Source organism: Triticum urartu, chromosome 2A, assembly GCF_056163025.1.
Source record: "Triticum urartu cultivar PI428250 chromosome 2A, HENAU_Tu73, whole genome shotgun sequence".
In the NCBI taxonomy this organism is placed as follows: domain Eukaryota; kingdom Viridiplantae; phylum Streptophyta; class Magnoliopsida; order Poales; family Poaceae; genus Triticum; species Triticum urartu.
The window spans coordinates 31,708,522-31,735,684 of record NC_141874.1 but is presented as its reverse complement, the minus strand read 5'-3'; the positions used below and the strand labels follow the sequence as shown (position 1 = coordinate 31,735,684).

At 45.9% G+C, this 27,163-nt stretch overlaps 2 pseudogenes; one reads left to right on the top strand and one right to left on the bottom strand.

The window, feature by feature from the left end:
• Positions 1-2,310: 2,310 nt before the first annotated feature.
• LOC125527307 (uncharacterized) lies at positions 2,311-26,247 on the bottom strand (annotated as a pseudogene).
• Positions 16,621-17,684, top strand: LOC147983234 (putative WRKY transcription factor 67; annotated as a pseudogene).
• Positions 26,248-27,163: the final 916 nt, after the last annotated feature.

Genomic DNA, 27,163 nt, shown 5'->3' with positions numbered 1-27,163 from the left:
AGCAAAATTTGATTTCGGTTCCAGCAAAATCAAACATGGTTGTAGCAAAAAATAATCGATCGGAAAAAACAGGGATGTAGTATCTCGTGAGAATGAATGTAGCAATCGTCAACACCCGTGGTAACAAAAAAATGACAGAAGGTTGCATCAAGAAACACGGTCCTGGGTCTCGCATGTCATGGAGATGGAATGTAGCAAAAATTCAACAAACACAGGCAGTAACAAAAAAATCAAAACGGTTGTAGCAAAATCGTTCACCGGTTCCAGCAGAAAACACTGTGGGAGGAGATTTTGGGCGGGGCTCGGTGGAAGCAAAAACATGAGCCGGTTCCAGCAAAATCAAAACAAGGTTGTAGCAAAAACTCGCTGTTGACGTGGTCAGTTGCAGCTCGGCCATGGCGGCTAGCGTATCCGGCTTCTCCGGCCATGGAGAGTGGCGCACCCGGCAGCCAGCAACCCATGGCGATGAGCGCGCCCAGATGCGCACTCCTCCCTGCTCGGGTGGCTGTGTTCGCGACCGAGAGGCGAGGAGGCATGGGGTAGCTCGACGGCTAGAGATGGAGGAGAAAATGGCCAGCAGGAGCAAAGGGCTTCACGAGACGGAGGAGAAAATGGCCGGTTCCCTCAAAGAAACTGCACTGAATGTTACTCAGGAGTCAGGACAACGCCACTTCAAAGTCTGAACCGTAATGTTCATTCAGTTTCAGAGAGGCGCCATACGCGCATGGGATTACCGGTTTGTCCAGCACGGATGAGATCACTGAGATCACCGTAGCTGGTTTGCTGACGACGTAGTCCTCCTCGACCTCATCCACTGGATTCGCCGGAACGGCTGGGGCTGAGTCTCGGAGCTCGATGCATCCATCGATAATCTTCTGTCGCGGGTACAGACCACCCAGGAATCGCCTCCTTAGATCGATCGAGAAAATGGATAATTGTTTTAGGAGAAAAGGAGAATCGCAGTCTGAATACTGTAGCACAAGGAAGAGACAAAGAGATTAAGAAAGCCTGAGAAGCTTTGAGGAAGAAGAGAGATGGAAACGAGAGGATTCAAGGAAGGAAGCACAAGGAATCAGGGGGGAGGAAAACGGCATCTCGCCGGTCTTGGCAAGTCGCCACGCAAAACGCTGGTTCGTTTAGTACCACATCGGCTAGCGAGATTAAGCAGGACCAGCTTATAAGCCCCGCGCTGCTACCCGGTAAATTGGAATGATATGAAAAATAGCATTGCAGCTGCTTGCATCAGCATGACACTGCCAACACTTTTTTTTACATAAAAGTCATCATAGTACTACTATATTTATTGAAAGGTCCTCATAATTTCGTTTCCATCCTTCCAGCTATCAAATTTTGGGTTGTAGGTTAGCTGTCAATTTTTACTCTTGAACCATGGCATTTCTTGTGGCCATGTATACACATGAAATACTCCCTCCGTTTCGTTTTACTTCGCGTATTAGATTTGTCTGAAGTCAAACTTTGCAAAGTAAGACCAAATTTATATTAGAAAATATCAACATCTACAATAGCTTATAATTATAATACAGTATGAAATTATATTTTATGATGGATCTAATGATGTTTTTTTGCGGGGTGTGGATCTAATGATGTTATTGTATTGTGAATGTTAATAATCTTTTGTATAAACTTGGTCAAAATTTGAAGAGTTTGACTTTAGACAAATCAAATATGCATAGTAAGAAGAAACGGGGGGAGTAGATACATAATCTTTTTTTTTGCGGCATGGGATGGAAGTGATGATGCAGGATGCAAAATAGGCTATGTGTTTATAGATGAGTTAGTATATTAAAATCAGTTAATATTACTAAGTGTATACATGAGGCAATGACATGGATCTATTAATATAAATCGTTGACTAAGTATACGAAGAAAGTTCTACTAACCAGATAAATATAATATGAGTGCATATTCCTAATGGATCTATTAATATTTAGTTAGTGTTCATATTTTTTTCTATTCGTACATTAAAAAAATGATCGACTTGAGTTTATTCTGGGTGATTACACTTGTTTTCCCCTCACGAGTTCTACTGATTTTACAGAAAGATCCTCATAGTTCGCATTTCCATATTTTCATATCCAAAATTTTAGGATTTCACACACCATCTTTTCAGCTCCTCACGTATACTACATTTTTGGGGAAAAGGAAAAAAGAGGATATTTCAGTAAGGAGAACAGCCACAACTCACAATATATATCTACTCTGCTTGCATTACTTCAAGAGAAGCACGAACCATGCATGAGCTTTCACATAATCTATTTAGAGAAGAATAAATAAAGACAAGACAATTAATCAGGAAGTTCTCTTCTCAAAGTATTTGTTCACGCGATGTGGCCTCCTTATCTCACAGCGAACAGAGTAGTTGTAGTAAGGAGGAAGACGAGATGTCCACTGATGGGCGCTGAATTTCCCTCTAGGCCTAACACTTCCATTGAGAAGATCTTGCATGCTAATCATCTTGAGAGCTTCGGGTCCAGTTTCAACAGAACATGTCTGGTGGCCAGCAAACATCACAACACATTCAGAAGTTTTCTTCACTCTCCTGAAATATCCTGTCTCCAGCATTGGCCAGGGATAAATGAAATGCTCCCCATACACTGAGTTGTTTGTCTGCTTCGAATTCCTCAGGGCCGCAAAGGCCATGGTCCAGAAATGAAGATTAATATTTTCTTTTAGTAGTTCACTGAAGATGTTTGCACCCATGAAGCACCCATTCATCAGCCTAGCCATGTCCATGGCTATTGATGTGAGCATGCCACCAAATCTTGCGTAGGCAGCCTCTCACAAGTTTGGAAGTGTTGTGGTGGTTGCAAACGCCCGGCACGCGTGTCCGGGGTGTGCCCCCCTCACGGACGGCGCCGCCGCTGGCACCTGGAGGGAGGAAACGGACGCGCCGGGTCTACACAGAGGGGATCTTGTTGTGGGTCTGGCCCGGATGTTGCTCCAAAGTGTTCCTATGGGCTGACCTAACACAACCGGGTGGGGAGGTCCGCTGGTCAAAGCCCGTCCGTGCAAAGTCAAAGGGCTAGATCCCGTGGTCAAACGCTACAGGGCTAGGCGGGACGGGGGCCCTGGGGGTAGCAATGCCACCGGAGCGTCGCACCGGGCCCTCATACATGCGGGGTGGTGTGGTGGCATGTCCGAAGAGGCGGCACGCGTCTCCGGGGTTTGGCCCCCCTCACGGACGGCGCCACCGCCGGCACCTGGAGGGGGGAAACGGACGCGTCGGGTCTACACGGAGGGGATCTTGCTGTGGGTCTGGCCCGGATGTTGCTCCAAAGTGTTCCTATGGGCTGACCTAACACAACCGGGTGGAGAGTTCCACTGTTCAAAGCCTGTCCGTGGAAAGTCAAAGGGCTAGATCCCTTGGTCAAATGCTACAGGGTTAGGCGGGACGGGGGCCCTGGGGGGTAGCAATGCCACCGGAGCGTCGCACCGGGCCCTCATACATGCGGGGTGGTCTGGTGGCATGTCCGAAGAGGCGGCACGCATCTTCGGGGCGTGCCCCCCCCCCCTAACGGACGACGATGACACGGTAGTAGCCATTCTGCGGTAACGAGGCGGCATGAATATCATTAAATACTCGGAGCGCGATAAAATCATGAGTTTTTTTGCACGACGTGGGCACATGTGCTATAGGAACGATAATATTTTTTTCATAATTTTTGGTGATGGAGAAGTATCCGAAAATTTCCCTCTACGCGGATTGCCCTTCGCGCGTCTACGGCTGTGGCCGGCGGCCTCCGGGGGCTAGCATGCCGCCAAATCTTGCGTAGGCGGCCTCTCACAAGTTTGGAAGTGTTGTGGTGGTTGCAAACGCCCGGCACGCGTGTCCGGGGTGTGCCCCCCTCACGGACGGCGCCGCCGCAGGCACCTGGAGGGAGGAAACGGACGCGTCGGGTCTACACGGAGGGGATCTTGTTGTGGGTCTGGCCAGGATGTTGCTCCAAAGTGTTCCTATGGGCTGACCTAACACAACCGGGTGGGGAGGTCCGCTGGTCAAAGCCCGTCCGTGCAAAGTCAAAGGGCTAGATCCCGTGGTCAAACGCTACAAGGTTAGGCGGGACGGGGGCCCTGGGGGGTAGCAATGCCACCGGAGCGTCGCACCGGGCCCTCATACATGCGGGGTGGTGTGGTGGCATGTCCGAAGAGGCGGCCCGCGTCTCCGGGGCGTGGCCCCCCCTAACGGACGGCGATGACATGGTAGTAGCCATTCTGCGGTAACGATGCGGCGTGAATATTATTAAATACTCGGAGCGCGATAAAATCATGAGTTTTTTTGCACGACGTGGGCACATGTGCTATAGGAACGATAATATTTTTTTCATAATTTGTGGTGATGGAGAAGTATCCGAAAAATTCCCTCTAAGCGGATTGCCCTTCGCGCGTCTACGGCTGTGGCCGGCGGCCTCCGGGGGCTAGCATGCCGCCAAATCTTGCGTAGGCGGCCTCTCATAAGTTTGGAAGTGTTGTGGTGGTTGCAAACGCCCGGCACGCGTGTCCGGGGTGTGCCCCCTTCGCGGACGGCGCCGCCGCCGGCACTTGGTGGGGGAAACGGACGCGTCGGGTCTACACGGAGGGGATCTTGTTGTGGGTCTGGCCCGGATGTTGCTCCAAAGTGTTCCTATGGGCTGACCTAACACAACCGGGTGGGGAGGTCCGCTGGTCAAAGCCCGTCCGTGCAAAGTCAAAGGGCTAGATCCTGTGGTCAAACGCTACAGGGCTAGGCGGGACGGGGGCCCTGGGGGTAGCAATGCCACTGGAGCGTCGCACCGGGCCCTCATACATGCGGGGTGGTGTGGTGGCATGTCCGAAGAGGCGGCACGCGTCTCCGGGGTTTGGCCCCCCTCACGGACGGCGCCACCGTCGGCACCTAGAGGGGGGAAACGGACGCGTCGGGTCTACACGGAGGGGATCTTGCTATGGGTCTGGCCCGGATGTTGCTCCAAAGTGTTCCTATGGGCTGACCTAACACAACCGGGTGGAGAGGTCCACTGGTCAAATCCCGTCCGTGCTAAGTCAAAGGGCTAGATCCCTTGGTCAAACGCTACAGGGTTAGGCGGGACGGGGGCCCTGGGGGTAGCAATGCCACCGGAGCGTCGCACCGGGCCTTCATACATGCGTGGTGGTGTGGTGGCATGTCCGAAGAGGCGGCACGCGTCTCCGGGGCGTGGCCCCCCTCACGGATGGCGATGACATGGTAGTAGACGGATCAGGCACTCGCATAGTTACCGGATCAGGCACTCGGTAACGGTACCCCTCAGTCAGTTGCTCTCCTATGTATCACCTTTCGCGAGACCATAGAAAAAAATATATGTGATATTTTAGAAAAAATTTGTACAATATAAAAAAAGATCATGTCATAAAAAATAATGTTTCAAACCATTAAAGAAAATGTATGGTACATTTTAAATAATGTTCATGCATGTAAAAAATATGTATAAGAAAACATGAAAATATTTATATAAAATAAGAAAACATTACAAAATTTATACAAAATAAGGAAAGTAAAAATAAAAATATGCCGACGGCAAAGCCGTCGGCATAGCTGCGGCCATACGAAAGCTTATACGCGGATCGGTGACGTGGATAAAATGAAAGAAAAAAAAAGTATGCCTACGGCTAAGCCGTCGGCATAGTTGCCACGTGGCGCCCCAAACTATGCCGACGGCTAAGCCGTCGGCATACTTCACCTTATCCACTCACCCTCTCCCCCATCCACTCACTCTCTCCCCCACCCCGACCCCGACCGGCGCCGCACCCCCCGACCCCGACCTGCGCCGCCGCCGCTCCCCCCACCCCGACCTGCCGCCGCCGCCGCACCCCCCACCCCGACCTGCCGCCGCCGCCGCACCCCCCACCTCCCCCTGCCGCCGCCGCCCTCCCCGCCTCCACCACGCCCGCTGCCCTCCCCGCCTCCACACCCGCGTCGCCGCCCCCGCCTCCACACCCGCCGTCGCCGCCGTCTCCACCCGCCGTGGCCCCGGCCTCCCCCGACCACGCCACTGCGCCGGCCTCCCCCGACCCCGCCGCGCCCCGGCCTCTCCCGACCCCGCCAGCCGTGGCTCCTGGAGCCGGCCGCGGCTCCGTCCGGCCCCGTCCCTCCCGTCCCCGACCGCCTCGCCCCCTGCCACGCCCCTCTGGGTGAGCTACATTTTTTTTCATTTTTTTGCATTTTTTCTACTGTTGGATGGATGAATGAATGCATGGATGGATGTTGGATGTTAGATTGTTAGGTTAGATGTTAGATGTTAGGTTGTTAGGTTGATATATAGTTGAATGTTGGATGTTAGGATGTTAGATTGTTAGTTTGCATTATTTTTATCATGATGATCTTGTCATTTGAGATGTGCTCTAAAATTGGTATAAGATGAGTGATTATTTTTATCATGATGATCTTGTCAAAAAAATTGAACCGGACAAAATTTGACACTTGACAAAATAAGATTTTTTTCATAGTTTTAAGTGTCAGTGCTTAATGTTAAGTAGCTATGTGAGATGTGCTGCAAAATTATGATATGATGAGTGGTTATTTAATCATGATGATCTTGCTAAAAAAATTGAAGGACAAAATTTGACACTTGACGAAACATGATTTTTTTTTCATAGTTAAAAGTATCAATGCTTAATGTGAGGTGATGACCTAAATTTTTTTCACTCGGTATAATTAACAGGATTTGTGGTGTTCCATCTTCGTGGAGTGATTGTCGACGTTGGAGGTGTTGGTCCACGATCGTCCGTCTCCTTTGATCGACTACATCGGAGGGTGAGCAACAATTCCATGACCTCATCCACTTTTTTTCCATGTCACTAGATTAAATTTTCACATCAAGTCGCGTAACCTAGGTCTCCCGTCCGAAAGGGTTGCATCGATAAATATGCATTCAATTGCATATTTATCACCGCAGCTGTTTCGGATTGTCCAGCGCTTTCCACGGATAGCCCGAGGATGTGTAGATTGGGTACGTTGTTCATGCTCTACCCCGTTCCGAGACAGGATTTCGGCGGCACCTCCCTGTTGTTCTCCAGATGCACATTCTCTCGGCATTTTGCCGAGACGTGTATTTGGAGAACATCGGGGAGGTGCTGCCGAAATTTTGTCTCGGAATGGGGTAGAGCATGGACAACGTACTCAATCTACACATTCTCGGGTGGGATTAGGACCCATCTTTACCTATTAGAGATGTAGGTGGGTTAAATGTCGTTTCTCGTCAACCTTGTAAAAAATAAAATATTGATGTGAGTAATTTAAATGAATTCTTAATTTTGTTGTGTGGCTTCCAATAAAGCAGAGATGGCAGATAATCAGTGGATGTATAGTGGGTTTTTCCATCGGAATCAAGTAACAACAGAGTGGGTCGAGAAAACTGATGTGTTTTTGAAAGTGATATTCCGCAGTCCAATGAGGATGGTGCCAGAATGCCCGTGTGCCAGATGTAAGAGGCGTATCCGCAGAGATAAGAGTGAGATGACTAAGCACCTTCGCACGCATGGATTTATGCCCAACTTCAATATGCCGATAAACTTTGCCTAGCGGGACCGTGGTAGAGAGGATGTGATACGACAACGCGTCGCTGGTTATGAGGACGATGGGGTTAGAGATATGCTAGATGATGTCTTTGCTGCACAGTCGACACCTCCGTCACATTCAGCGAATGAACCGGAGGAGCCGGAGGAAACCGCAAAGGCCTTCCTGGAAATCTTGGCCTCGTCAAAGAAACCTCTCTATGAGGGTGCCAAGCTGTCTGTGCTGGATGCCATCTCGCAACTGATGGCAGTCAAGGCTGAGTACGGCTGTAGCCGAGGTTGCTTCGAAGCATTTCTGGGAGTATGGGCTAACAGCCTGCCTGAGGGCCATGAACTGCCGAAAACCATGTACGGTACGAAGAAAATCATGAAGGCGCTCTCGATGGACTATGAGAAAATACATGTTTGTCCAAAGAATTGCCTTTTGTTTAGGCATGAGTATGCGGATGACAAGTACTGTAGGAAGTGCGGTTCCTCTCGGTATATTGAGGTGGTCGATAAGCATGGTCAGAAGCAGCAACTAAAAATCCCTGTGAAGGTTCTTCGGTATCTTGATTTTATAAAAAGACTGCAGCGCCTTTTCATCACCGAGGAGTCTGCCAAAATGATGAAGTGGCACAAGGAAGGGAAAAGGTACAATCCAAAAAAAATTGTACATCCATCAGGAGGTGAAGCATGGAAGTCATTCGATATAGAGTACCCGGAGGAAGCAGCCGAGGCTGGGAATGTCAGAATTACTATAACAGGTGATGGGTTCAATCCATATGGTATGTCGTCTAATCCATACAGCCGTTGGCCCGTATTTGTTATTCCGCTGAATCTCCCTCCCGGCGCCATAATGCAACGCAAGACCATGTTCCTGTCGCTTATAATTCCGGGGCCTGAATATCCGGGGAAGAATTTGAGTGTGTTTATGCAGCCGTTGGTGGATGATTTGCACCATTCTTGGTACTTCCCGAGGTTGACATACGACCGACATCTGCAGAAAAATTTCTTGATGAAAGTTTGGCTACAATATTGCATGCATGACTTTCCCGGTTATGCCTTGTTCTGCGGATGGTGTACAAGTGGAAAGATGCCTTGCCCAGTGTGCATGCAGGCCTTGATTTTCATTTGGCTGAAGAAGGGTGGCAAGTATGTTGCATTTGACCTGCATCGACAGTTCCTCCCTCCAGACCATCCTGATAGGGAAGACAAGAAGAACTTCACAAAAGGAAAAGTTGTCCATGAAGTAAACGAGATTCCAACATTTTCTGGTGCGGATGTGCTTGCTCAGCTGAAAGCTCTTAAGCCTGCCGGTGAGGGGAAAGGCAAAGGCAAAGGCAAAGGCAAAGCCACATGCGAAGACGAGGGCGAGGGCAAAGGGAAAAGTAAAGGGAAAATTTTTGAAGGATATGGTGAGACGCACAACTGGACTCACATTACCCCCTTCACGCAGCTTCCCTATTTTAAGGACCTCAAACTTCCATACAACATAGACGTGATGCACACCGAAAAGAATGTCGCAGAGTCCCTTTTTCACACGATCCTCAACATTCCTGATAAGACAAAGGATAATGTTAATGCTGTTGATCAACAGAATATTTGTGATAGACCACGTCTACACATGCAGCCTCCCACAGGTAGTCGAAAATCTTGGTTCAAGCCAGATGCTGACTTCGTACTTAAAAAGGATCATAAGATGGAGACATTCAAGTGGCTGAAACACGTCGTGAAGTTCACTGATGGTTATGCGTCGAATATAAGTAAGGGGGTCAATCTTTCAACGGGCAGAGTGACCGGGCTCAAGAGTCATGACTATCATGTATGGATTGAGCGGATTATGCCGGTGATGGTTCGGGGCTATGTTCCCGAGCGTGTCTGGCGTGTGCTTGCGGAGTTAAGCCATTTCTTCCGCACGCTTTGTGCTAAAGAAGTATGTCCTGAGAAGATAAAAGAAATGCATAAGAAGGCGCCGGAGTTGATATGCAAGCTAGAGAAGATCTTCCCGCCAGGCTTCTTTACTCCGATGACACATCTCCTTTTGCACCTCCCGAACGAGGTATTGTTGGGGGGCCCTGTGCAGAATCGTTGGCAGTACGGCCCTGAGAGACAGAACAAGCATCTGAGACAGAAATGTGGAAACAAAGCTAAGATTGAAGCTTCCATAGCTGAGGCAATTATCCTAGAGGAGGTGGCAGACCTCAGGGCAGCCTACTATCCGAACCATGTTCCCACGTTGCACAATAAGGTGTCTCGATACAATACAGAAGAACCCAAGTATAAACCCAAGTTGCCTCTATTCATCGGGCAAGGTAGTAGGGCTGGATGCTCGAAATCTTATCTCATGCCACGAGATGTGTGGGAGGATGTCATGTTCTATATCTTGCACAACATCAAGGAAGTTGAGGATGAGTGGATGAGGTAATACCTTTGCACCATTCTTTTAGTCAATTCGTTATGTTCACTTTGCCTAGTTCTTATACCGCTTTTCTTATTGTAGTCGATTTGTTGAAGAAGAATGGACGGGAATGCTGCCTCCTTCTGAAGCGGAGGCACTTGCTCTTCTCCGAAAGGGTGCTGATGGAAGGAAAAATTGCGTTGCGTGGTTCACCGAGAAAGTAATTTTTCACACTTTCAATTAAACTCATGCACCCTATAATTTCAATTAAACTCATGCACCCTATAATTTCAATTAAACTTGTAGGGAAATGATCCGACCGAATCAATGGATGAAGAATTGAGATGGCTTTCCATGGGTTTTGATCCTGTCGTCATGACATGCAAAAAGTATGATGTGAATGGGTATCGCTTCCATACAGAGGAGCACCAGAACAGTCGGCCTGATCCCAAAACAATAAATACCGGAGTCTTCACTGAAGGAGATAATAAAGTAGATTACTACGGAAGGGTAGGAAAAATATACGAGCTTACATTCAAACGTGGCCGCGAACACCTAAGTCTCACTGTGTTCAAATGCCGATGGTTCGACCCCAAAAAGGGTCTGAGACATACGCCTTCTGTTGGTTTAGTTGAAGTTAAACCATCAACCGTCTATGCCGGAGCTGATCTCTTTATCGCCGCTACCCAGGCCATACAAGTATATTATCTGCCTTACCCATGCCGGAAAGAGTACCTAAAGGGTTGGGAAGTTGTGTTCAAGGTGTCGCCGCATGGTAAGCTACCGGACCCGAACGATGATGATTACTACAACATAAACCCCATGACATACGAGGGAGTGTTCTATCAAGAGGAACATGATGACGTGGTCCGAAACAACGAGGATGATGACTTGGGTTATGTTGACCTGGACCCAAACGACGACGATGCACGGATTGATGGTGAGGCAGTTGTGAATCAAAGAGACATAATTATGCTTGAAAAGTTAAATGAAGACGCTGAAGATGAGGAAGAGCCTCCACCTCCGTCAGACAACGAAGAAGATATGCGTGATAGTGATGATGAGACCGGTCCACAAATAGATTACAATAGTGATGATTCATATGGGTTCTAGAAAATGTAAGTTCTTTTAATGATCATTACAATAGTATGCTTAATGTGCTCTTCTGGTATTAATGTTTTTCCTGTATGCTTGTTTAATTGATATCCTTACTAATTGTTTATTCTCTTCTCAATGCAGGTTTGCTAATCATGGGCAAGTCCAGCGGCGCTAGTTTCCTCAGTAAATTTAAAGGACTTACTCGGAGTGGACGAGCCCACAAGGTTCCCTCCCGACTACGCGAGGATGACACGTCACAGGGAGGTGGAGGGGTCGGGGGAGGAGACCCTAGAGGAGGAGGCGGTGGGGGGAGAGCCCCTAGAGGAGGAGGTGGGGGGAGAGGCAACCGGGGCAAAAACTCCGGGCCGTGTCTGAAATAGGAGGGTCTTCTTCGATGCCCTCCTATACAGAGGCACCTTCTGAGTCTGAGGAGGAGGAGTATGTTCCTGATGGCGAGGAGGAGGAGGTCGAGGAGGAGGGTGAGGAGGAGGAGGCCGAGGAGGAGGTTCAGGAGGAGGGCGAGGAGGGTGGAGGGGAGGTTGATCCCGCGTTGTGGGGTGACTTGCCACCGGGTTCTTCGCAGGGGTGGCTGCGTGGTAATGTCGGACTACCTACACCACCTTCTATCGAGGAGCACAAGTGGCTCATTGAACCTGTGGGGACAGAGTAAGTGCCTCTCAATCATATTTTCAACACATGACAACATTTTCTTATTGTACACATGGCAATCATTTGATTCTTTTGCAGAAACTGGATCCTTCGCGGAAAGGGCAGTAAACCGAACGGCCTTATCACTGTTCTGTTGAAGGAGTTTTGGCCTGGCCTATTCTGCCCGCGACCAGACAGGGACCCGCAGCAGCGGGTTTTGGCCATGAGCTGGGCCCACTATGAGGCTTGCAGCAACGCGGAGTACGGGACGACCGCTAAGGCCGTGATCACCAAATTTTGGGTAAGTTCTCTTCTGAATCACTTGTCTTCAGTTTCGTTCATAGTTTATCATTGAATCACTCAACTGATGCCTTGTTTGCTTCTGGTTTATGCATGATTGCAGCAACTCTATAGAGTTCTTGACGAGCACAAGGCCAGAGCCGACGTGGTCTTGCTTGCGGCTGCAAAGAAGAAAGCTCGTCAGTTGCAGTACGAGGTGCGTTGGGTTGCCGTCTCGCAGTACTACCACTACTACCTGCACCAAAAGATGACCAAAACTCAAGCGCAGAAGCTACGACTTACCTTGAGCAAGGAGCAGTTCATGATGGTAACTATTACTAACTTTTCATTGTTTCAAGCAGTCAACTATATGTTTCGTGCTCACATGTCGTGCTTCCAAAATTTGCATAGGTTGTTCCTCGTTGGTGCTATGGAAGGCATGACGGATGGGCGAGTTTGGTGGATAGGTGGCTCGGCGCCGATGCAGAGTTTGCTGCCAAGAGCATCAAGGCCCGGGCTAACCGTGGAGACGACGGGGCACACGGCCAAGGAAACAGGAACCACTGGGGCTTCAAGGCCATGAAGGTATATCTATGTGCATGATGCATTTTTGTTCTTCTTTACGTCATGTTCTTATGTATGGCTGACTTCTATTTGACATTGTAGGAGGACAAGTTGAAGAGACCGCTCTCAGACATGGAGTCGTGGAAGCAGGCCCGCGAGCGGAGTCATCGCAAGGAGGGCGAGAGCCAGTACTACGGCAAGACCGAGGAGCACCTGGGGTCTTACATTCATCACTATCAGGAGTTGCATCCGGATGTTCCTGTTGCTGAGGTCGCCCAGTCTTAGATCGACGACACGGCGGTGGTGGCCATCCAGGGGAAGAAGAATGGCCGGTATCCGTGTTTCGATGGCTTGATCACTCCTTCGATCTCGTACACACAGCTTCGGGCTACCAACCATAGCCAGTTAGAGAGTACGGGGCATTCATAGACTCCCTTAGCCCGCCAGCATGCTGTAAGTACTTCCTCTTTATCTTTTTCTATCTTGCATTCTCAGTTTATTTTCAGCATTGCTCACTTAGAAACAACCTAAATTATGTAGGCATATAAGGAGTTTGTCGAGCATAGGAATCTCGAGGTGCGGGAGTACTTGAAACGAGTGAAGGCAAACGATGATTACAACCGTCAGATGATGACGGTTAGTTTTGCCCTCTTAAAACCAAGCTAAATTTTTGCACTTTCATTCCTTCTGATCTTCTAGTTTGCTTGTTTAACTAACATTCAGGCTATGTTGGCGTCTTGGACTAACCGCACGGATCCACCACAAATGGGACCCCCACCACCACCTGCGGGAGAACCCCCACACGTGCCCACGTTCGATGAATGGGTGGCACTAGGCAGTGATGGTCCGGTTAGTACATTTGCCTAACTACTAGCACACTAGTTCTCGTTCATGAAACACTATCATATCATATTTACCGTTAGAATCTTTTCTGAAACATGTAGGGGACCGGTGGCTCGACTCCTGCTCCATCGACCCCAGTCACTCCGATCTGGCAGAGTGGTGATGGTCGCGATGGCGGTTTTGGCGGAGGTGGTGATGGTGGTTTTGGGGAAGGTGGTGGTGGTTATGGCGGAGGTGCTCTTGCTTGATGATTCCGTGCATGTGGCCATCGTGCCATGCCTTTCATATTCCTACTTTTATCATGTTTCATGTCTTGCACTACTCTTATGTTCATGAACTTTCGTCGGTGATGATCTTTAGATGATGTGATGAACTTGAGTATGTTTAGATGATGATGGTGAACTTGAGTATGTTTAGATGAACTTGAGTATGTTTACATGATGAATTGTCATATTTCTGCATAATTTCATATTGTTCTGTTTTGAAATGCTGTCAAATAAATTGGAAAAGAGAAAACAGGGGGAAAAAAACTATGCCTACGGCAAAGCCGTCGGCATATATACACCCAGGAGTTAACCGGGCTTGCCACGTGGCACATCTATGCCTACAGCAAAGCCGTAGGCATATATGAAAATCTATGTCGACGGCTTTGCCGTAGGCATAGCCCTGCTGCCAGGAGAAACCAGGAGATGCCACGTGGCAGAGATGTGCCGACGGCAAAGCCATCGGCATATCTCTGCCACGTGGCATTGCGTGATTCGTGGGCGCTTTTGACGGCGCCGTCCGTTGCCGTCAGACGAAAAACACTGCCGACAGCTATACTATGCCGACGGCTGACGTCAGGCCGTCGGCATAGGACCCTATGCCGACGGCTATACTATGCCGATGGTCTGACAAGACTACGCTGATGACATCTACGCCGACGGGGATATGTCGACGGCAGCCGTAGGCATATATCTATGCCGACGGCCTGGGGGCCTATGCCGACGGCCCGTGGCCGTAGGCATAGCCCGCGAGTCCGGTAGTGATGAGTAGATTCTAAATGTTTCAGGAAGGCTATCTTCCTTCTGTTGCAGGCTTTTATTTCTTTTTCTTGTATTTTCTTGGACCTCAATTTCCGTACATTACCTTGCGTAATGTAATATGCCTTGTAGAGTCCAAAAATTGCAATAGGTATACTGTAGCGCAAGGAGATCAACTTATGAATCTAACTCAGACTACCATATTCGTTTGACGATTCATAGTTTAGCTTGGTGCAGATTCACTACTAACATCAGGCAATTTCTTTTGTTAGAATTAAATGTGTATTTGTCTTCATACACAAAATCTAATTTAATTTCTCTTTGTATTTACATAGGATGTAGTAAAAACTAGGTATGTACATTTAGCTTAAACTTTAAACTTAATACTTCGATTCTAATTATTATAGACCTTATGCGATTTTTTTCGTGATTCTCTTTTCTTCTTCTTAATATATTGCACTTGCGCTTTTTGGTAGCATAACTTTCCTTTTGTTGCACACCCTTTCACCGTCACACAAATGTTCAACCAGGGTGCTCTACACCTCACCGTCGTCCAATGAGATGTTGACGAGTTCTCCATCCGGCGCCTTGTCGGCGTCGGCCTCCGCATCCCCTAGGCTGAGATTGTTGGTGTTATCGTTGCCGAGTACCGTGTAGTTACAATGCTCGAAGTAGTGGTGGTGCCAGAGCTTGCGTTGGTACTCCTCCGCCACTCAATGACCCGCCAACCGGCCACTCATGCGCCTGACATGCACGACTTATTTCTTGTCGCCGATAGTGTCATCGTGTGACCATCATAGCCGCACACTTAGACTTACTCCAACTAAAGCTAGCTAGGGAAACCAAGACTATAGAGACAACCCAACCCGATGTTCCCCACGCGTTGCTGGTAGATGCGAGGGGAATCAACGGCCTTTAGGAGAAAACCCTAGCACCTTTTGTTTTCCTATCTGGAGGCGGTGACTGGGAGATGTATGTAGTATGTAATTGATAAGTAATATTATGTTTAATCATTACTTGGCTCCCACCGATCACCTCCAAAGCTCATTTATAAGGCCATCTTACTCTTGACAAGTAATATTATGTTTAATCATTGCTTGGCCCCTACCGATCACCTCCAAAAGCTCATTTATAAGGCTATCTTACTCTACTATTCATTATGCATAAGGCTGGTCGTAATGAGGGTATCATACTAGGTACTAGGCAATTTAGATGAGGTAACATAAAATTAAATGAAGAAAGAGAGGGTTAAGTATCATATCATAATACTGTATCATAATAAATGATATCCTATTATGCATCATGCATGACAATAAATAAGGTCATATATATTACTAATACATGCATTACAGATGTAGTATCATACACAAATATCATATACTAAGTTATGATAATACCCACTAGAGGCAGCCTAAGAGGAAGCTTTGCTACCGGGCGGCAGTATACGACAATGTTGTGGCAGCTATATATAGTACCCACTTGCATAAACAAATGCTAGCTATAGCTAGGGTACTACACGTGGAAAATGAAATTGCTAGGCCGCCACCTGCTTAAAAGCCCCCAGATTAAGTAAACCCTCCCAAGACCATGTGGTTTCCTCAACTGGTATATTGTATTCCTCTTTGGACTTGTCAAGGTTCATAGTATTCGGCCTATATACGATTTGGTTTTGAACTATTTTCAAATAGTTTGGATTGCTTACTTTTCAGTTTTCACGTCGCTCTCCCGCTCGACATGTACGTCAGTCCCTGCTCAACACGCGTGCAATTTGAATATGACCGTACGTTAGGTGTACACCTATGCTATGTAAAACACCTGGTTGGTGGATTACATATATTGCTTCGTGCATGCATGAACGAATAATTGCACATGAGTACGTGTTCATTCCGCGTATATGTCACTCTCCCGGTCATTGCATGCAAGCACTTTCAAACAGACAATTAAATAGTAGCTTCAATCTGCATGCATGAATTAATGATTGCATGCAGATTAATTGGAGGTGGTCTTTGACTCTTTTGATCTTTCCTTTTGGATCACAGGGGAGCAACAACCCCGGACGACCGGCGAGTCAAACATGTTCGTGCACTGCTCTTTCTTATAGACGGACCTGCGGTCCTCCGCCCATAGCCATTGGCACGTACATACCGTGGTACATATTTAACTAGCAAGTGCGTCCGTGCATGGCCCATACTACATAAGGAGGGCACGCGCAGATCCGCATATGCATTCTTGGGTAACAAGATGAAGAGCAGCACCACGATTGTTGTCAATGGCAGCTCCGAGATGGACGCGTTGCTCAGCCGGCAGCAAGAGCTTCTGGTGCAGCTCCGTGCGCTGATCCTGCCTGCGCTTCGCTACGTGGACGGCAGGTCGGCCGACCTCGCGATCGGCCTCTTCGACAATACTACATCGCTGGCGTCATGTCCAGGCTCCAGGGGATTAGTACCCAAGCAGACCGTCATAGATCGGCGACGGCACCCTTCGACCTCGCCAACGTTTACGTAATTTCGCCCAACCCCGGCGAGGGACAAGAGGAGAAGCCTATGATCAGCAACATTGGTCAGAAGAGAAGGTTTGCACTTATCGAATAAAATTCAAATTGGACCTATATCTGGCCAGTTAATTGCCACTTATGTATGTATGTATGTATGTATGTATGTATGCATGCATGCATGCATGCATGCATGCATGCATGCATCGTGTAGGAGAAACAACGACAGGCGATCAAGATCACTTGTAACAGTTGTTCCACATTATGATGGCCATCATTGGAGAAAATATGGGCAGAAAAACATAAATGACAGGGAACATGCTAGGTGTCTATACTACTATATCACTAAGCAATTCATTCAATCATATCTTCACATTACTACTACCAAAACCTACATTCCCCTTATTTGAGATGGTTCTCGTAAATCATCACATGTGATACTACAGATGCACTTACACAGGACCGAATTGCTCACCTACCAAACTTGTAATTAAGCAGGAGCTACTACAGATGCGCCTACACAGAACGGAATTGCGCAGCAACCAAGACAATTCAGCAACAGGATCAAAACACATCTCTTAACTATGAAGAGGAAGATGCAAAGTACAATGTTGTGTACTTAGGTCATCACACTTGCAGCGATGACAACACTACAAATGGCGCGAAGAATGACCCTCATATGGACCTAATTCGAAATGAGAAAATGGTGGGATCAGTAACATAATTTCACAAGTTCGACCAAGGAGATGTGGACGTGCCGGCTCTAATAGAGGTGCTTGACAACCCTGAGCTTAATTGGAACATCATTTACTAGAGTACATTTTTGGTGGTGAATTTGGATAACTTGATAATCATGCCTGGTTTACAAACGTCTCGGAGATGGGCGGAAGACCTTTTTACATTTAATTGTATGTGTGGTTAGACATGCAGAAGCCCGTATTTTGTGTTGATATAAATTGTAACAAAATCTATCAATAAAGTTTATGGGCAATTTGTAAAGAATTAGTATGGCACATGTTTCGACAGTAAGTTCCATGTGGATCGTTCAGTAGTGATTTTAGTTACAAGCTTCTCACTCGCCATGATGTTGCTCTAGACCTTAGAAACAAGGGCCACAGAGAAAACAATGTGGATGCGTACAAGTGTATGATGTTGGTCTAATCTTCCCGGAGGTTGCGATCTGTGTGGATGTGCTATGATGTGCGATGCTGGGCCCTGTGGGGGTGTTATCTCCTGATGGCTTTCCCTTTTTCTTCGTCCATGATTTTTTTTCTTGAATCCTAGGTGTGTTTATCAATTTCATTTCAGTATGAAATATGGGGCTATTTCATGTTTAAAAAAAATCAAAGGCTAGTAGCTCCTAACATTTAAAGAAACAATGCTTACCTGGTTTCCGTTTTTCCTCTTTTGGGGACTTTTCAGCCGCAATTTGTCAATCATGTTACCCCTCCCCCCCCCCCCCCCCCCCAACTTCTAATGACTAGATTTTAAATGTTTCAAGAGGCACATCTTCCTTCTACTGTGGGCTTTTATTCCTTTTTTTTGTACTTCAATTTTCGTACATTACCGTATGTAATGTAATACATTTCTCAGAGTCCATACAAAGTGTAACAGGTATTGTGGCATGAGGAGATCAACTTATGGACCTAACTCAAACTACCATATTCATTTCATGATTCAGTACTAACATATTGTGCAATCGCTTTTGCTATCTAGCTTTGAATTAAATGTGTATTTTTACATAGTATACAAAAAATTGGTATGTACATTTACCTTAAACTGAAACTTAAGATTCATATTATTATAGATATTGTGTGAATTTTTTTCGTGGTTGTATGTTTTTCTTAGTATTGCACTTGCACCTTTTGTTACACTAAAATCGCATATATTTTGTTGTGAGGAGCTGACAAGATCTAAAATGGCTTTGCCCATTCTTAATCACCTGAGAAATAGTTAAATCCTAGTCATATATGTAATCGCTCGATCTAGAACATCAAGACCCGTGTAGGAGTTAATCTTACTCATTGTTTCTTGTCTATGTTTTTATGGATCTCTTGTCTATGTAAGAGGGTCAGCAGGTTTCTTTGTTGGCCTAGGAGTTGTTGTTGTATATTATTTGTCTCCCATATATTTTTGGTCCAACAAGGGAGTGGGCTTTGTATGTTTGTTGGTCAAGTCTGGATTGGAAATGTATTTCTGGCTATAGTGCCTCTTCTACGGGCCTCTTTTTCGAGTGGTTGTAATGTTATGTCCTGAGTTCTTTTCGTATGTTTTAGCATTTCTCCTTTTTAATTTTATTTCCTTTCTAGCAACAAGAGGCAACACAAATGACCATGTTTACCAAAAGTGACAGTGCTTGGAAGATCCTGATTAAGAAGATTTGATTTTGAGATTAGATGTGTTTATCTGGCTGTGTGGCAATGATCTTCATCCTTCATTCCTACGTATGTGCAGAATACATTGTTGTATTGTTCATATCTATAACTCTTAATCAACATTACTAGATCTATCATAAAATATGTTTGCACAGTGTATTTTGTTGATATGAAGATGCTGATTATCCCCCCTAGAACTTGGTCAAACTCAGAAAACTTTGACTATAATAAAACTTATAATAATTTAGAATGAGTGGGGTAATATATGCTTATTGATTTGTTGGATTTTTAGGTTTTGTTCTCAGTGGTCATTCATATGTTTTCCTATCCATTAGTGTGGTTCTGTTGAAAAATAAGTAGTATCGGGTCCAATCCCTGCATTTTTTTATTGTACGTAGTTTTAGTTATCAAATTTGTTATTTTGCATACGACCTATTCCTCAATTGTCCTTGAGAAGTGTTGATCTCATGCTTATATTGATGCAAGTTTTGTTTATTATTTACAGGGGCTTCTATGCCAGGACACAACAGTTCACTAAAACTTTTCCTAGTTTTTTCTGTAATTGTTCATTTTTTAATTTTAATCTCGACTTAAGTAAAACTTATGTTTTTGTTATGAAACATGATTCCTCTCTCCTCGTTGGTGTAAATTTAAATTATGCACTGCCAATGTAATTTTGTTTTTTTAAGGGCCACAATATCTCTACAAAGGAGTTCCATATTTTGAAGACCATAGTTGCAGAAATATTGTGAGTGCAACTGGATAACATTTTTTTGTCTTCAATTTTATCTTTGTTTATTAACGTTTTCATGACGTGCTGCTCATGGCTGCTGCTGCATTTTATTTTGTTTTTCAAAAATATCAAACCCATTTGGATTTTTCGCTTAGAATATACACCGCGAGTTGCACATCGGCCGGCTGCATGCAACAAATGGGTGCGATGATAATTGCATTTTTTCCCCAAAATATCATCCCCAGTTGCACATCCACTGACTGTGTGCAAATAAGTGTGGGAGGTAGATGATATTGGACTAGTGAAGGAAATGAAGAAGGCCGAGCCTGCGCTAAGATGGCTGCCACCACAGGCTGGACAGGTGGCCTTGTCAGTTGATGGGGGCATTTTTAGCAGCGGATGGGACAGCGGCGGCTCGTATGATTCTAGGAAGGCCTGATGGAAGTGTTATATTTGCTGCGTATAGGTTTTTATTCAACTACAATGATGCTTTGGAGGCTGAAATTCATGCGTTAATGCAAGGCATGGCACTAGCATTACAACATACGAAAGGACCAATGATTGTACAATCGGATTCGTCTGAGGCACTTGCTACTTTGTACGGAGAGGGATTGGTACGATCAACTTATGGCCATCTTGTCTTTGAGATCAAGCACCTCATGACTTTGAGAGTTTTTATTCCCATGAAAATTAAACGGGAACAGAATAGGGTAGCTGATCGACTGGTGTCATATAGTCGCACTGAGAGTTGCACTGCAGTATGGCTTCAATTAGGACCGCCATGTATTGAGGAGCTTCTGCCTCTCGATTGTAACCCCGTGACTATGGAATAAATTACTTTCACCCTGCAAAAAAAAACAGATGCCAATCCACTTATTGCATGCCACAAAGGTTGGGGGATAGCTGCATTTTGTTTTTTCCTTAAAAAATGCATGCCAGTTGCATGTCCATGGTAGGTGTACCAGTGCACAGGTTGAGGACTAGTGTACAAAATTTGTATAAACTCGATATATGACAATGCACTAATTGTAGATTACACATACATCGATCTTGTACATACATACTTTCTAAGAAAGAACACACACCCTGCAAAAAGAAAAACACAACATACATTTCTTTGACCCAAAGCAGGTGGTCTGGTGGATAGGGCTCTCAGTATAACTTTTTATGTACCTTCCCTTTAAAAACAATTATTGCACTTATACTGGAGCATGCACAACCGTAATCCTGGATGCATGTATGTAGGGTTGTAGACCATCATGCTTCATGCACTAGATGAAGTTGTGAGAAACACAAGTGCCCGGAGCCATTGTTGCAGATAACAAGAACCTCGTGTTGATCTTGATATGCCTGATGATAGCATGACCCAAAGATAACCCATATGGATGCTCTTGTCCCCTGCCCAATGTGTAAGCAACTAGTAGTCGTGAATCATGAGTCACAGGCGTAAGCAACTAGTACTAGTCTTTGATGCTCTTGTCCCTTGCCCAATGACACCGCCTTCTCATCGTCGGCCCACGGGCAGCAGTCGTGCATGCCAGCCGACAGCCGCTGCCTGCGGTCACGCAAGGTGTCCTTCTCGGCAACGACGACCAGCACATGCCAACATGTCAGTGACGCGATCTCTTCGTCGAGAGAGTTGACCCGGAAATCGTCCTTGCCGACACGGCCCGCCATAACGAACAGCGATGAGCTCGGGCGTGAACATGGCAAGCCAGGCATGGTGATTGATTGACAGACTAGACAGTTTTATGTGCAAGATTGCTAAAAGTAAGATATTATAGACGAAGCATTTTGCAGGATACTATTTTTTTCTGGAAATGTGCCACCTATATGGAAAGAAATTGAGCACGGGTTGGAGCTGTTGCAAAAAGGAGTGATGTGGAGAATTGGCAATGGCAGAAGCATTAGGTTATGGAGAGACCCTTGGATACCGTGAGGAGGATCCCGTCAGCCACTTGGGGATCATGGTAATTGCAGGTCGTGTGCATGTGTTCCTTCTTCCGGATGACTCATGGAATGAATCAAGACTGAAAGAATATATGATCCGGTCAGATGTTCAAGAAATTGTAAAAATAAAGGGTCTCGCAGGTTAGATGAGGACTTTCTTGCATGACACTTCGAAGAAGATGGAAGGTTCTCAGTAAAGAGTGCGTACCACCTTGATGTACAGAATTATTGTTACAGAAAAATTGCAGAGGGGCCATAAAAAATGTTACGAGATTGTTCAAGAAAAATAGAGGTTTAGCGTATGTTATGGAAATTGATGCGCCGCACTAGATGAAGATTTGTGCTTGGAAATTGTTACAGGAAGGATCACCAACACACAGGTTAAAAAAATACATCTGGAGCTGTGGACGGGTGGCCTAGGACAGCTTCCATACAGTGGTAGCTTGTCCTAGTACTGACACGGTTTGGTATGCTATGGGGGAGGTGTGGTCTATTCCAGTGAAAGAATCAATAGTAAACACTAGAGGTCAGTGTCTCTTTGATTTGCTTGTAACTTTATCTGAAAAGGAGAGGGCAAGAGTGGTTATGATTGTATGGCGGATTTGGCAGATGCGGAATGACGTCCTGCATGAAAAAGAACAAGTTCCAGTGGAGGCGACCGAGGCATTTCTACAAAGCTATGTGTTGTCCTTGGAGCAGATTATAAGTGAGTCGGGTAATGAAGTGCTAACGGGGAAAAGAAGTGTAAGCGTAAGGCGCACTGGAGAGAAGGGTGACTCGTGCTCAGGAGCCAGTTCCATGGCCTCCTCCTCCAGTGGGCTGGTTCGCCGTCTCGTTGGATGGGTCTTTTAGCACATACAAAACTCGGCCGGAGCAGCAATGGTGGTAAGGGACAATAATGGGAATCATATTGCATCGGCATGGTGGTATATTCCTCATTGCACGGATGTGTTAGAAGCAGAATGTATAGCAGCGAGAGAAGGAATCAAAATGGCCCTAGAGCACACATCATTGCCACTTAGTCATACAATTTGACTGTGCCAAGTTAGTAAAGATGCTAAATGGCCAAGATAAGAATCAGTCATACTTAGGCCACCTGGTGAATAAGATAAAGGAGGTGATGAAGGAGGGAGCTTTTGTCTCCATTACATATTAGGACTACAGATGCTTGGCTTATATGTGGAAAGTGGAACTATGAACCGACTTGTGGTTGTAGGAGCCCCCAAATAATCTAGTTAGCTTGATGGGATGCGATTGTACAACTATTCCTACATGAATAGAGGTCTTTTATGCAAAAAATAGTCACACACTGGAAAAGATAGGCAAAATAAACAAAGATACATCCACTTGCGCCTTCACATCACCCATACCTGCCAGCTTAACTTGCAAGCCTGCTCTAACAGAATGATTGTTTTCCTAAGTTACTAGGGGGGGCGATGGCACGACAGGTGTCACCGCTGCCTGAAGAAAGCTGGTTATTAGCATTACTGGCCTCGAGCGCGTTATGAGGCAAGGAAAGATTTGCTGCACGCTTCACGGTGCTTTCGAGGTCGGCCTTCAAGATCCTTTCCAGCTCTGCTGTCCTAGCCTTGAAGTGTTTGTCTGCGGCCTTGAGTTTCTCGGACCTGGACACTGATCTCACCAGGTTGAGAAGTATTAGGTCCAGTACCTAATCAACGTGAAGCGGGCTGTTCGGAAGGTAGCTTTCATGATCCTATTTGCTGGCACAACCGTCACTTTCGGTATGATCAACTTGGTCACGTCACATTCTAGGACCCAACACATCAAGGATGCTGACTCTCTGATCCGATAAAGAACCATAGAACTAGAGAACATGTTTAAGGAGAACCTGCAGGGAGCCGTATAGAAGGAGGTAGCCACTGCACTAGCGAAAGAGGCGCTCAAGCAAAGCAATGTGGATGTCCAGCCACGCCGCGGTGGCGGGCCAAATACTTACATACCACAGAGTAGCTAAGTTAGGAGTTAGGGTTGCATTGGTTGAGATGGTCAAGATTTCAGAAGCTTTCAAGAGTCCATTGGCCCATCTTTATGGAATTAAAGTTAACCGTTCTATATTTATAATAAACTATTTTACTTCCTCATAAATCTCGTTGTTATATCAATACATCTTTTCATACATTTCGGTGTATTATATTTTTGTATGACAAGAAGAAAATTTAACAATTGAATAACATTTATGAATAAACACACATTTTTATCTTAATTATTTTTTTCCTAAACTCAACATCTATTGTGTGGCGAAAATATGATTTTTGTTTCCGATTTTGTTATGGATATTTATAAGAATTTGTATCAATGGATTTACCCTATCTAAGCAAGCAAAAGTATTACATTATTTCAATTTTCAAAATCAATTTATGTCCTTAAGTTATGCATAATTTGTATGTGTTTTCCCACAATGTCTTAGAAATATAAAGAAGCACAAGTATGGAGTGTATAAATCTAGCCACTAACTTGACAGATATTTCGGAAGTCGAGAGTATACCTCTATCTCTCGGAATTGTAATTCTTCCCAATGAGTAATACATGTCTTTTATGTGATTTTTTTTAAGTTTAACTCAATACACAATTATTGAGTGTGTGACCTGTCAAGTCTCCTGAGTGCATGCTCTTTGGCAGTGGTGCCTTTTTTATAAGCCTTTTTTTATAAGGCTAATACATGTTTTCATATATCTTTATTTTTAAAGGAGAAGTGTGTCTCCCTCCAAAACACCAACCGAAGTATTCCCCTCATGCTAACACTACGGCAAAATAGTCTAGTAGTGGTCGGTGTGGCTGTCACTAGTGCACATGACCCCTTGTAGGACAGAACCGGAACAACGCTGCTGGTAACTGGTCAGCAGCATGAACAAAAAAAGGCACGCTGCTAACAAAAACTAACTAGCAGCATGCGGGCCAATAGGCACGTAACTACTAGTAAGAAGAGTCCCAAAAGCCCAGAAATGGTCCTGCCAGATATTACTAGCAGCTTGCACACATATGCCCATGCTGCTAGTAAACGGACCATTCCATTCCGCTCATTTTAAAAAAAAAAATCGTAAAACTCACAAGCAGCATGCACACATATACACACTCTGCTAGTGACCATGTTACAAGTAGTGTGCACACATATGCACACGGTGCTAGTGATCTCTGCATCATTTAAATATCAATAACTTTTCATTTATATGTCCAAATTAAGTGATTATTAAAAAACAAAAATAAATAGATGTATGTAACACAATTTCACTGAACATGATTGCACCCATGAAGTAGCCATTCGTCAGCCTGGCCATGTCCATGGCCATTGATGCGAGCTTTGGGTGGTACTCCGCTCTCGTGCTCCCAAAAGCATGCACCTTGAAGAACTACCATTATGCTTCTTGAGTAAGGAAACTGTAACCTGAGGGGTTTGTAGTTCCAAAGCTTGTGATCTTGTTGGAAACGGTTCACGGTTATCATCTTTCTTCCACTCACGATGCAGCTTTTCGCAGCTGAATACAACCTCATTCATACAGGCGCATTGATATGCAGAATTAGCTCAATGATAATACCACCCATCCCACGGTTTTGATTCTTGATTCTACCTCCATCTCTTAAGGTCTCCATTAAAAAGAAAATTTTTAGAGAAGCTGTAGTGCACCGTTTCATCGTCACACACATGCTCGATCAGGGTGCTTTTTCCAACATTTCCGGGACCGACGATCAGCAGGACAGGCAGAAAATCACAGTGGCACCCGGAGCAATCTCTGCTTGCAACAGGAAGTTCATCACAAGTTTAATCTCCATTTGGCGTCCGAACATGCACTTGTCCAGCAGCAGATACATGTTGTACGGCTGGCGGTGCAAACGCGGGCAGCTCTTTAGAAACATGACGAACTCGCTCACATCTTCCATGGTGTCCCTTACGTCGCCAAGAACTTGCTCCAACAGCTCGGCTTGTGCTGCACCTTCACTGCTGCCACTGCAGAAACATACACGCTTGGCAGGGTTGAACTTAGATGGTGAAAAGGCGTAAATGACTTCATGATCTTTTGTCCTGCCACCTCCATAGGTCGGCAACTGAAGATATTGAGGGTATAATACCCCCTGTACATCTCCTTTTCCAGTATGCTGATTTGATGCAGCATGGCCTGGTTGATGATGAGCCGGTCATCTGCCTCCTCGACGACAACATGAGCCTGCAGTAGCAGCCGTTGCAGGCTGTGAAGCCTCTCCTGCTCGGTTGGCGCCGCCATCTGCTTCAGGTATCTGTTAACCAGGGAAGATACGGATCTACTGGCAAGCTCACCCATAACAGCAGAGAAAATTACATCCATGTGTGCGTGTTTGAGAACCCCCTGGCCTTTGTTCTTGTTGAGGAATACGGGACTGTAATGGATCAATTGCAAAAGCTAGGTGAAGCCATGTATAACTGAAACTTCTAAGAGGACTCACCCAATAATACTGTGACTGTCAATCGTACTTCTCTATTGAAGTCGTGTTATTATTTTCCTTGATCAAAGACTTGAATATGAGACTGTATAAAGTGACTTATCGAAAGAGACATAAGTGGACAAGTTTGTCTCGTGTCTTGTCTAGTGACGAGTGGCGTGAAATCAATACTTGACTGTTTCGAACATTTCACCTGCCACCACCACTGGACATCACATATCATTTCCCTTTTGGCAGAAACTTTCAACTATGAAAGTGACCCTGCAACACGCTTTGCAAACCAGCCAACCAAGACGCTTAAGCTTGCATCCATGAACCTCTTGTACGAATTGATGTAAGTGACTAATACAGGAGTAGTTTTACCATAATTAACACAGCAACCCGTACTAATTAAATACTTTCAGGAAGAAGCATAATCATAGCAAGTTCTGTTGATGCTAGGAGGCCGTTGTGTCGTTTGAACGCGCGATAGTTGCTTGCACCAGGAAGCGGCGCGAACGGCGCTCTCTCCGTCTCTCGGCCGGCGCGTTGCTTCAATGCCGGCGACGTGCTTCGGAGCCGGAGAAGGCAGAAGGCGCCCGCGACTACAGGGCACCAGCGGCGTGCGTCTGTGCAGCCGGAGTATCCATGAGCACGCAACCGACGATGTGTGGTGCATGAAAACTGATCGTATATGCAGTTATGCACAGAAGACACGAAGGCTGATCGTACATGTAAACAAGCAGCCCACACGGGATACATCATCCGAAAAGAGCAGCCGTATGTGGAACTTGAGCAGCCAACGACGCAGCGGAGACGCAT